The 11,135-nt window shown below is 41.0% G+C and overlaps 1 long non-coding RNA gene across 1 annotated transcript in view; it reads right to left on the bottom strand.

The window, feature by feature from the left end:
* Positions 1-11,135, bottom strand: part of LOC120221862 — a 30,459-nt gene that overhangs the window by 2,994 nt on the left and 16,330 nt on the right. The gene's annotated exons all lie outside the window — the stretch shown is intronic.

The following is an 11,135-nucleotide window of genomic DNA, read 5'->3' as shown; positions in this document are numbered from 1 at the left end:
ATAAAATAAAGATGTCAGTGACTGTCCCAATACTAAAACCATTTTAGGAAGTTGTTTTGAAGTCTGTATGTATACATCCACTTTCTGACATTTAGATATGCCAAAAGAATTAAAATAAAAAACGCTAAGAAACAGAATCACAAAGTTGTGGGATAGTCATTTAACACCTACTCCCAGCACCTAGCATCATGTCTTGCATTGCTCATCTGTGGGAGGATTTACAAGCAAGCACTAGAGATTTCTCACATAGGGGCTACCTTTTTTTTCTCCCCCCCAAAAACGTTTATCCATTCTGAGAGAGACCGCATGAACAGGGTAGGGGGAGAATTCCAAACAGGCTCCAAGTTGTAAGTGCAGAGCCAGACATGGGGCTCGATCCTACTAACCATGAGACCATGACCTGAGCTAAAATCACCAGTCAGACCCTTAGCTGCCTGACCCACCCAGGCACCCTGGGGCTACCTGTTTTAAAGCACACAAAGGAACAGCTTCAAAGGGGGGTATTTCTCCTGCCCAAGGATCCATTTCTCTCTAGCAGCACAACTTTGAGGAAGGAACTCCCTGACTGGGGAGAGGGAAAAGAGAACTGACAAGAATCTCAAAGGACACTGAAGGAACATTCCTTGCTGTCTGCTTTGGGATTTCAGCAGGAGGTCCACACATGGACCTCTGGGAGTACCCTCAGTCCAGGATCTCCTGCCGGTCTGCAGGCAATCACAAAAACCAGCACTAAGCCTATACTTCCCCCACCCCATTGCATAGCGACTTCATGTTGCCTTTTTTATTACAACGCACTCCTCAGTGCAGCCCCAGAACCAGCTCAGGTAAGAAGAAACCAGAAACTTGGGCTATTGCACCACCTTCTGGGAAACAAAAGAAAGGTCTGTAATTGCCAATCTGTAACCAAATAAACAACAAAGAAAAGTGTGTGCTATTTCAAATGCAATACTAGGATCTCATACACAAAATTCTCCAGCAACACAAAGGTGCAAAAATGATGTGATTTAACTGATAAATAATTCAGAATAGCTGTTAAAAGAGATTTGATGAGCTTACAAGAAAAGGCAAATGTGATTCAATTTAGAAGTTTATTAAACAGAAGGCGTTTTTTTTACAAAGGAGTTTGAAAGTTTTAAAAAGTCCCACACAAATTCTAGAGCTGACAAATTCAATGAATAAGATGAAGAGATGCATTAGAGAGTTTAGGAAACTGCAAGTCAGATGGAAGAAAGAATAACTGGTCTGAAAGACAGGAATTTAGGGATGACTCAGGAGAACGAAGATTTTTAAAGATGAAGAAACCCTACAAGAACGATCATATATGAGAAAAACAAATGTAAGAATAACTGGTCCACCAGGAGGACTAGAAAAGGAAAAGGGACCAGTGAGATTTAGAGAAATAGTAACAGAACTTCCCAAATCTGGGGAAGGAACTGGACAAGTCCAAGAAGCTAACACTCTATTATCTCAGTGCAATACGATGCTCTCCAAGACCTTATGATGAATCTGTTAAAGAGCCTTAAAGGCAGCCAGGGAAAAAAAGAAAGTAACCCTCAAAGGAACCTCCACTAGCCTATCAAAGGGCTGAAAAATAAAAACTGCTTGCCCCGAACACTTTATCTGGCAAAGATAGGCTTCGAATATGAAGGAGAAATAAAGGCTTTCCCTGACAAGAACTAAGGGAGTTTAGCACCATTAGACCTGCCTTCCAAGAAATGCTAGAAAGAGTTCTCCAAGCTGAAATAGAAAGACGTTAATTAGCGGCATAAAAGCAAATGAAACTGCACTATACTCCAGTCAAAGGTGAAAAACTGAATTGGAAGACTTATTAGGATGGTATGTTAACCATTTCATTACAAAGGCTTAAGAAAAAAGAGCAATAAAAAAAACTACACAAAACAAAAACAAAGGGAAACTGAACAAATCACCATGGGAAACCACCATGTTATGAAGGTAAAAAGAAACGCCGGGAAAAACGAACAAGAGCTACAAAACAACCAGAAGGCTAAACAGAAGACGGCAGCAATAAGGCCTTAAGATTAATAATCACTCAATATAAATGGACTGAATCCATCAGTCAAAAGGCACAGTAGCTTGACAAGAACAAAACAAGACCCAACCATGTGCTGCCTATAGGAAGCACATTTCAACTTGAAAGACACACATAGGCCTGAAGTGAAAGGATGGAAGAGGGTATTCCATGCAAATGGAAACCATATGAAAGCAGGAATAGCTAGCTATACTTAGATCGGACAAAACAGATCTAAAGCCTACAAATAATAAAAAGAGACACAGAAGGCCATTATACAATGATAAAAGGGTTAATAACATCGGGAAGATCTAACAATAGTAACTATATACACACCCAACACTGGACCACCCAAATTTACTAAGCAAATACTAAGATGTAAAGGGAGAAACAGACAACAAATACTAGAGGACTTTGATATCCCACTGTCAGCAATGACTAAATCATCCAGACAGAAAATCAACAAGGAAAGAAGAGAATTATACTCTAGAACAAAAAAGGTTTTAACAGATGTATACAGAACATTCTATCAAACGGGCGCAGAATACATATTCTTTTTGAGCGCACTGGAATGTTTTCCAGGATAGATCACGTAATAGGACACAAAACAAGTCTCAGCAAATTTAAGAAGACTAAAACCACATCAGCTATCTTTTCTGACTAATACGGTATTAAACTTGTAATCAACAACAAAAGGGAGACTGGAAGATTTACAAATATGTGAAACTAAACAACATGCTCTGAACAACCCACGGGCCAAAGGAGAAATCAAAAGGGAAATACAAATTACCTTGGAACAAGTGAAAATGGAAATACAGCACATCAAAGCAGTTGAGAGAGGAAAGTTTACAGCAACAAATGTGTATATTAAGGAATCAGAAAAATCACAAACTCTCCCCCCCCCAAAGAACTAGAAAAACAAGCTCAAAGTTATCAGAACGAAGGAAATCATTAAGATCAGAGTGTAAATAAATGAAACAGACCAAAAACAAAACAAACCCAGAAAGGATCAACAAAATTAAAAGCTGGTTCTTTGAAAAGATAAACAAGATTGACAGAACTTTAGCCAGAATAAGAAAAAAAAAATTTCAAATAAATGAAATAGGACACATTACATCTGATACTACACACAGGACCAGAAGAGACTACAATGAACAACTGTTGTGTCAATCAACCTAGAAGAAATGGATAAATTCCCAGAAACACACAATCCACCAAGCCTGGGTTAGGAAGAAATAGAGTATCTGAAAATATGAATAATGGACAGAGACTGAATCAGTTACCAAAACTTCACACCACAGAAAACCCCAGGACCAGATGGCTTCACAGACAAATTCTATCAAACCTTCAAAGAAGAACAGCAATCTTTCTCAAACTCTTGCGAACACTGTGGAGGTAGAGATCCTTCCAGACTCATTCAACAAGGCCAGATACCAAAGTGAGATCAGGACACCACGAGGCAACTGTAGATCAGTATCCCTGATGAATATAAATGCAAACATCCTCAACAAAATATTAGGAAACTGAATTCAAGGACACATAAAAAGAGTTGCACACCACGACCAAGTGGGATTTACCTCTGGGATGCAATACATGCCAATCGCTAAAGGTCGTATCATATTAAAACAATGAAAGATAAAAAATTATGTGATCATCTTAACAGATGCAGAAAAACCATGTGACAAAATACAACATGCTTCCATAATAAAAACCCTCAGTAGATGGGGTGCAGGAGGAACACAGGCCCATATACATCAAACCCACAGATAACATACTCAATGGAGAAAAAAATAACGAAAGCTTTTCCTCTCAGATAAGGAACAAGACTAGAACATCCACTCTCAACACTCTTATCCAAAACAGTACTGAAGTCCTGACAATTAGGCAAGAAAGAGAACTAAAATCCATCCAAACTGAGAAGTTTTGATTTTTTAAGCAATTTTTTATTGTTTATTTTTGAAGCGGAGAGAGAGAATGTGAGTGGAGGAGGGGCAACAGGGAGACACAGAATCCGAAGCAGGCTCCAGGCTCTGGGATGTCAGCACAGGCGCAAACTTGGGAACGGCGAGATTGTGACCTAGGCTGAAGTTGGTGGCTTAACTGACTGAGCCACCAAGGCGCCCCAAACTGTCACTATTTTTAGACGAGGTGATTCTGTATATTAAAAATCCCAAGGCTCAGCCACAAAACTATTGGAGCTAATCAATGATTTCAATAAAGTTGCAGGTTACAAAACTAACATAACCAAATCAGCTGCATTTCTATACATTAAGTGTGAAACATCTGGACCAAAAAATCCACTTTTCCTGAGAGCTTTGGGAAGGTGGCAGAGGAGGAGGACTACATCTATAGGACAATTCTGAAAATGACCTGAAGACCAACAGAACAGCCCTTCCACAGCTGATCATACACAAGCACAGGGGGCTGGAGACATGGTTGGGAACCAGACTCCCGGCGTGACAGGCCACAAACAGGAGAGGCGTCACCAGCATGGAGAAGCAAGAGGATCCCATACCAGGCACCCCTGGCACTGGGGACCCACAAGGGGCAAGAGGAGTCCCCATGACATCTGGCTTTGATCACCAACAGGCCTTTATCCCAGGAGCTTTATTTACTTTAAAAATTTTTAAATATTCATTTATTTTTGAGAGAGAGCACAAGTAGGGGAGGGGCAGAGAAAGACGGGAGACACAATCCAAAACAGCCTCCAGGCTCGGAGCTGTCAGAACAGAGCCTGACACGGAGCTTGAGCCCACGAGCCATGAGATCATGACCTGAGCCAAAGTCAGAAGCTTAATCAACTGACACCGAGGGCCCCATCCAGCAGCTTTAAATTCAAGACATGGAGGGGAGAGGCCATGACAGCGGAACAGCATGATAGTTTTTGTGTCTTTTATCCATGAAATACAGCCAGATCAACACTAAACCATCCCGCACACCTAGAAAACTGACTTGAGGATTAACATAACAATCTGCACAACGTGACCACACAACTCAGCGGGTATGAGGCACGGAGAGGTGAACTGGGGGCGAGAGAAGCCACGGAGGGCCGGGAGCGGTTTCTGCTTGCGGAGAGAGAACGGAGGTGGGGGGAGAGTACGGGAAAAGCACCCCTGCGCCAAAAACAGCTGGAGAGAAAGGGAAAAGTGGAAACAGTCGCAGGGACTGAACAAAACAGGGAGAAAGGAGAAAGGAAAGGGCTTAAATTCCATTAAGACTCTACAAGCAGGGGGAATGCAGAGTCTGAAACTCTGCAGCTCCATACCTGGTGGAGCTCTGGTGAAAAGGGCGAACCCCCAGGAGCAGAGAGCGAGGCCCAAGGGGTCCTCGGGCCGCACGTGGAGAGGCGGTTCCCCTGCTGGGAGGACACCGGGTAGAGGCTGTGCAGCCTCCCCACAAAGGTCCCAGTGGACCCTGGAGAACCACCACATTCGCTGGTGCTACAACAAGGGCGCTAAGGGGGAAGCCTGGCACCAGCTGTGTATTGTGACTTCCCATCATCTCTGAAATGCTACTGTGCACGATCTCGTGAACTTTTCCCTGGGGCGGGCTGACACCCAGCACTGTCTCTGGGCACTGGCAGCAGCAGGAGTCTGAGGAACATTCTGGGGGTGGGCGGGCATCCGGTCACTGCTCAGTGAGACCCTCCCCCAGGTCTGGGCGGTCAAAGTCGCAGTCTCTCAGAAGTGAGGGGTCAGGAAAAAGCCGCATCTGAGATAAAACTAAGAAAGGGGGGTACCACCAAGAAACCTGACGGCGTGGTCACAGACAATGTAAAAGCAGGGAGTGGACGGAAGCTGCAGACAAAGGAGGGGTGCACGATTCTTGGTCGGGGGAACGGAGTTAGAGACTGGGTAGCTGGGTGGCGCCATCTTCACCCCTCCTGCGCATGCGCACACGCACTTACAAGCGCCACAGAAACCTATCCCCGTAAACTACACAGCGCCATCTAGTGGAGAATGGAGTCATTACTAAGCCCCACCAACTGGCCCAATCTTGCTCTTAAGAAACACCCCAAGTCGGCCTGCTTAGTTTACGGACTATAAAATGCTTCATAGTTTAACTTCTAGGGGAAACCGATGTAATTTCAAACGTATTTCAGTCTGCTCCTTGGTCCATCTATTCAATTTTCTTTTCATTTCTTATTCTTGAATACAAAAAGAGAAAAATTATTTTCAATTTTTGTTTAAAAATTTTAAGGTTTATTATTTATTTTTGAGAGAGAGAGAGAGACAGAGCACGAGCAGGGGAGAGGCAGAGAGAGAGATCTGAAGCAGGCTCCAGGCTCCAAGCTGTCAGTACACAGCCCCACGTGGGGCTTGAACTCATGAACCCTGAGATCATGACCTGAGCCGACGTAGGACACTTAACTGACTAAGCCACCCAGGTGCCTCTTTATTTTCAATTTTTATTAAAAATATTTTTTTCTGGGGCGCCTGGGTGGCTTAGTAGGTTAAGCGTCCGACTTTCGCTTAGGTCATGATCTCGCGGTTCGTGGGTTCGAGCCCCGCGTCGAACTCTGTCCTGACTGCCAGCTCAGAGCCTGGAGCCTATTTTGGAGTCTGTGTCTCCCTCTCTCTCTGACCCTCCCCTGCTCACACTGTCTCTCTCTCTCCCTCCTAGAAATAAATAAAAAATATTTTTAAAAAAATATTTTTTCTTTTTACTTTTTTGTAAATTTTCCAAATTCTATTTCCATCATTTCACTGTATTCATTTTTCAAAATTTCACGTTTTCCTTTTTTCTTTTTTCCTTTTCTTTTAATTTTTTTAAATGTTTATTTTTGAGACAGAGACAGAGTGTGAGCCAAGAAGGGTCAGAGAGAGGGAAACACAGAATCCAAAGCAGGCTCCAGGCTCTAAGCTGTCAGCAGAGAGCTCAACGCAAGGCTCAAACCCAGGAACTGTGAGATTATGACCTGAGCTGAAGTCACATGCCCAACAGACTGAGCCACCCAGGCACTCCTTATTTTCTTTTCTTATCTTTCCCTTTGTTCTCTAATCTATCAAGCTCCTTTCAACAGCCAGACCAAAACACGCCTAGGATCCAGCATCATTTGATTTTCTTGTGTGTGTTGTTTTTAATTTTTTTTAATTAAAAATTTTGGGAGGGGCACCTGGGTGGCTCAGTTGGTTAAGTGTCTGACCGGCTCAGGTCATGGATCTCATGATTCATGAGTTCGAGCCCCACGTTGGGCTCTTTGCTGAGCGCTTGGAGCCTGCTTCAGATTCTGTGTCTCCCTCTCTCTCTGCCTCTCCCTTGCTCACATTCTGTTCTCTATCTTAAAAATAAATAAACATTAAAAAATTTTTTTTTAATTTTTAACCTCATTAATTCAGTTTCTTCCTTCAAAATGATGAAATGAAGGAACTCACCCCAAAAGAAAGAACAGGAAGAAATGACAGGGGCTTAATCAACACAGATACAAGCAAGATGTCTGAACCAGAAGTTTGAATCACAATAGTAAGAATAGTAGCTGGGGTTGAAAATAGGTTAGAATCTCTTTTTGTGGACATAAAAGAAGTAAAAGCTAGTCAGGATGAAATAAAAAATACTATAACTGAGCTGCAATCTTGAATGGATGCCACAGTGGCAAGAATAGACAAGGCAGTGAATCAGCGATATAGAGGACAAACTTATGAAGATTAATGAAACAGAAAAAAAGAGGGAGACTAAGACAAAAGAGCATGATTTAAGAATTAGAGAAATCAGTGACTCATTAAAAAGGAACAGCATCAGAATAGGGGTCCCAGAAGATGGAGGAAAAGAGGTAGAAGGGTTATGTGAGCAAATCATGGCAGAAAACTTTCCTAACCTGGGAAAAGACACAGACATCAAAATCCAGGAAGCACAGACGACTCCCATTAGATTCAACTCAAACCAACCATCAACAAGGCATATCATAGTCAAATTCACAGAATATTCAAGCAAGGAAAGAATCATAAATGCAGCAAGGGGATAAAAAGCCCTTAATCTACAAGGGAAGACAGATTAGGTTTCCAGCAGACCTATCCACAGAAACTTGGCAGGCCAGAAAGGAGTGGCAGGATATATTCCATGTACTGAATCAGAAAAATATGCAGCCAAGAATTCTTTATCCAGCAAGACTGTTATTTGGAATAGAAGGAGAAATACAAAGTTTCCCTAACAAACAAACATTAAAGGAGTTAGTGACCACTAAACCAGCCCTGCAAGAAATTTTAAGGGGGACATTCTGAAGGGAGAAAATGCGGGGGGTGGGGGGGGGCACTAAAAACAACAGAGATTAGAAAGGACCAGAAAACACCACCAGAAACTTCAATTCTAAAGGCAACAAAATGGCAATTAATTCATATTGTTCAGTACTCACTCTAAACAATGAACTATATGCTCCAAGCAAAAGACATAAGGTAATAGAATGGATAAGAAAACAAGAGCCATCTATATGCTGTTTACAAGAGACGCACTTTAGACCTAAAGAAACCTTCAGATTGAAAGTAAGGGGATGGAGAACCATCTATCATGCTAATGGTTGCCAAAACAAAGCTGGAATAGCCATACTTGTATCAAATAATCCAGACTTTAAAATAAAGACTGTAACAAGAGATAAAGAAGGGCATTATATCATAATTAAGGAGTCTATCCACCAAGAAGACCTAACAATTATAAACATTTATGCTCCAGATGTGGTGGCACCCAAATATATAAATCAATTAATCACAAACATAAAGAAACTCATTGATAACAATACCATAATAGGAGGGGACTTCAACACCCCACATACAGCAATAGACAAATCATCTAAACAAAAATCAACAAGGAAACAATGGCTTTGAATGACACACTAGACCAGATGGACTTAACAGATATATATTCAGAACATTTCATCCTACAGGAGAATACACCTTCTTCTCCAGTATGCATGGAAGGTTCTCCAGAATAGATCACATACTGGGACACAAGTCAGCCCTCAACAAGTACAAAAAGATCAAGATCATACTGTGCATATTTTCAGACCACAATGCTATGAAACTCGAAATCAACCACAAGAAAAAAATGTGGAAAAACAGCAAATACTTGGAAGACTAAAGACCATCCTACTAAAAGAATGAATGGGCTAACCAAGAAGTTAAAGAGGCAATTAAAAACTACATAGAAGCCAATGACAATGATAACACCATAGCCCAAAACGTCTGGGATGCAGGAAAGGTGGTCATAAGAGTTAAGTATATAGCAATCCAGGAGGTCCTAAAGGAGGAAGAAAGGTCTCAGATACACAACCTAAACTTACACCTTGAAGAGCTGGAAAAAGAACAGCAAATAAAACCCCACACCAGCAGAAGACAGGAAATAATAAAGATCAAAGCAGAAATCAATGCTATAGAAAACAAAAACAACCAACCAAAAACACCACAAAAAACAAACACAAAACAGAACAGATCAATGAAACCAGAAGCTGGTTCTTTGAAAGAAGTAACAACATTGATAAATATCTAGCCAATTTGATCAAAAAGGAAAGGACCAAATAAATAAAATCAAGAATTAAAGAGAGATCACAACCAACACAGCAGACATACAACCAATAATATGAGATTATGAGCACTTACACACCAATAAAATGGGCAATCTAAAAGAAATGGGCAAATTTCTAGAAACATATAAATCCCCAAAATCAAAACAGGAAGAAATAGAAAATTTGAACACACCCATAACCAGTAAAAGAAAATCCAATTAGTAATAAAAAATCTCCCAAAAAACAAGAGTCCAGAGTCAGATGGCTTTCCAGGGGAATTTTACCAAATATTTAAAGAAGAGTTAACACCTATTCCCTTGAAGCTGTTCCAAAAAATAGAAATAGAAGGAAAAATTCCAAACTCTTTCCATTAAGCCAGCATTACCTTGATTCCAAAAGCAAAGACCCCACTAAAAAGGAGAATTATAGACCAATTTCCCTGATGAACATGGATTCAAAAATCCTAGCCAAACGGATCCAACACTACATTAAAAAAATTATTCACCATGACCAAGTGGGATTTATACCTGGGATGCAGGGCTGGTTCAATATGTGCAAAACAATCAATGTGATACATCACATCTATAAAAGAAAGAACAAGAACCACATGATCCTCTCAATAGATGCGTGAAGGCATTTGATGAAATACAGCATCCTTTCTTGATAAAAAGCCTCAAGAAAGTAGGGACAGAAAGATCATTCCTTGAGATCATAAAAGCCATATATGAAAGACCGACTGCTAATGTCATCCTTGATGGGGAAAAACTGAGAGCTTTCCCCCCAAGGTCAGGAACAAGACAAGGATGTCCACTCTCGCCACTGTTATTCAGCACAGTATTGAAGTCTTAGCCTCAGCAATCAGACAACACAAAGAAAAGGCGTCCAAATCAGCCAGGAGAAGATCAAATTGTCACTCTTCACCAAAGACATGATACTCTATACGGAGAACCCAAAAGATTCCACCAAAAAAGTGCTAGAACTGATCCATGAATTCAGCAAAGTCGCAGGATATAAAATCAATGCACAGAAATCAGTTGCATTCCTATACACCAACAATGAAGCAACAGAAAGAGAAATCAAGGAACTGATCCCATTTACAACTGCACCAAAAACCATAAAATACCTAGGATACACACACACACACACACACACACACACACACACACAAAATGGAGTACTCCTCAGCAATAAAAAAGAATGAAATCTTGCCATTTGCAACAACATGGATAGAACTAGAGGATACTATGCTAAGCAAAATTAGAAAAAGACAAGTATCATATGACTTCACTCATATGAGGACTTTAAGATACAGAACAGATGGACATAAGAGAAGGGAAGCAAAAATAATATAAAGACAGGAAGGGGAACAAAACATTAGAGACTCAAATACAGAGAACAGAGGGTTACTGGAGGGGGTGTGGGAGGGGGGATGGGCTAAATGAGTAAAGGGCATTAAGGAATCTACTCCTGAAATCATTGTTGCACTATATACTAACTTGGATGTAAATTAAAAAATAAATTAATTAAAATTTAAAAAATCAGGAGATATGTAACAGGAAACAGTCCCAGCCCTTAAAAGTGCCAGTATACTAAACAACTTGGTTAGAGACCCAG

The sequence above is a fragment of the Hyaena hyaena genome, unplaced genomic scaffold (assembly GCF_003009895.1).
Source record: "Hyaena hyaena isolate Hyena2069 unplaced genomic scaffold, ASM300989v1 scaffold_15, whole genome shotgun sequence".
Classification (NCBI taxonomy): domain Eukaryota; kingdom Metazoa; phylum Chordata; class Mammalia; order Carnivora; family Hyaenidae; genus Hyaena; species Hyaena hyaena.
Note: the sequence above shows the minus strand (reverse complement) of the source record. Positions and strands in the feature narration are given on the sequence as shown.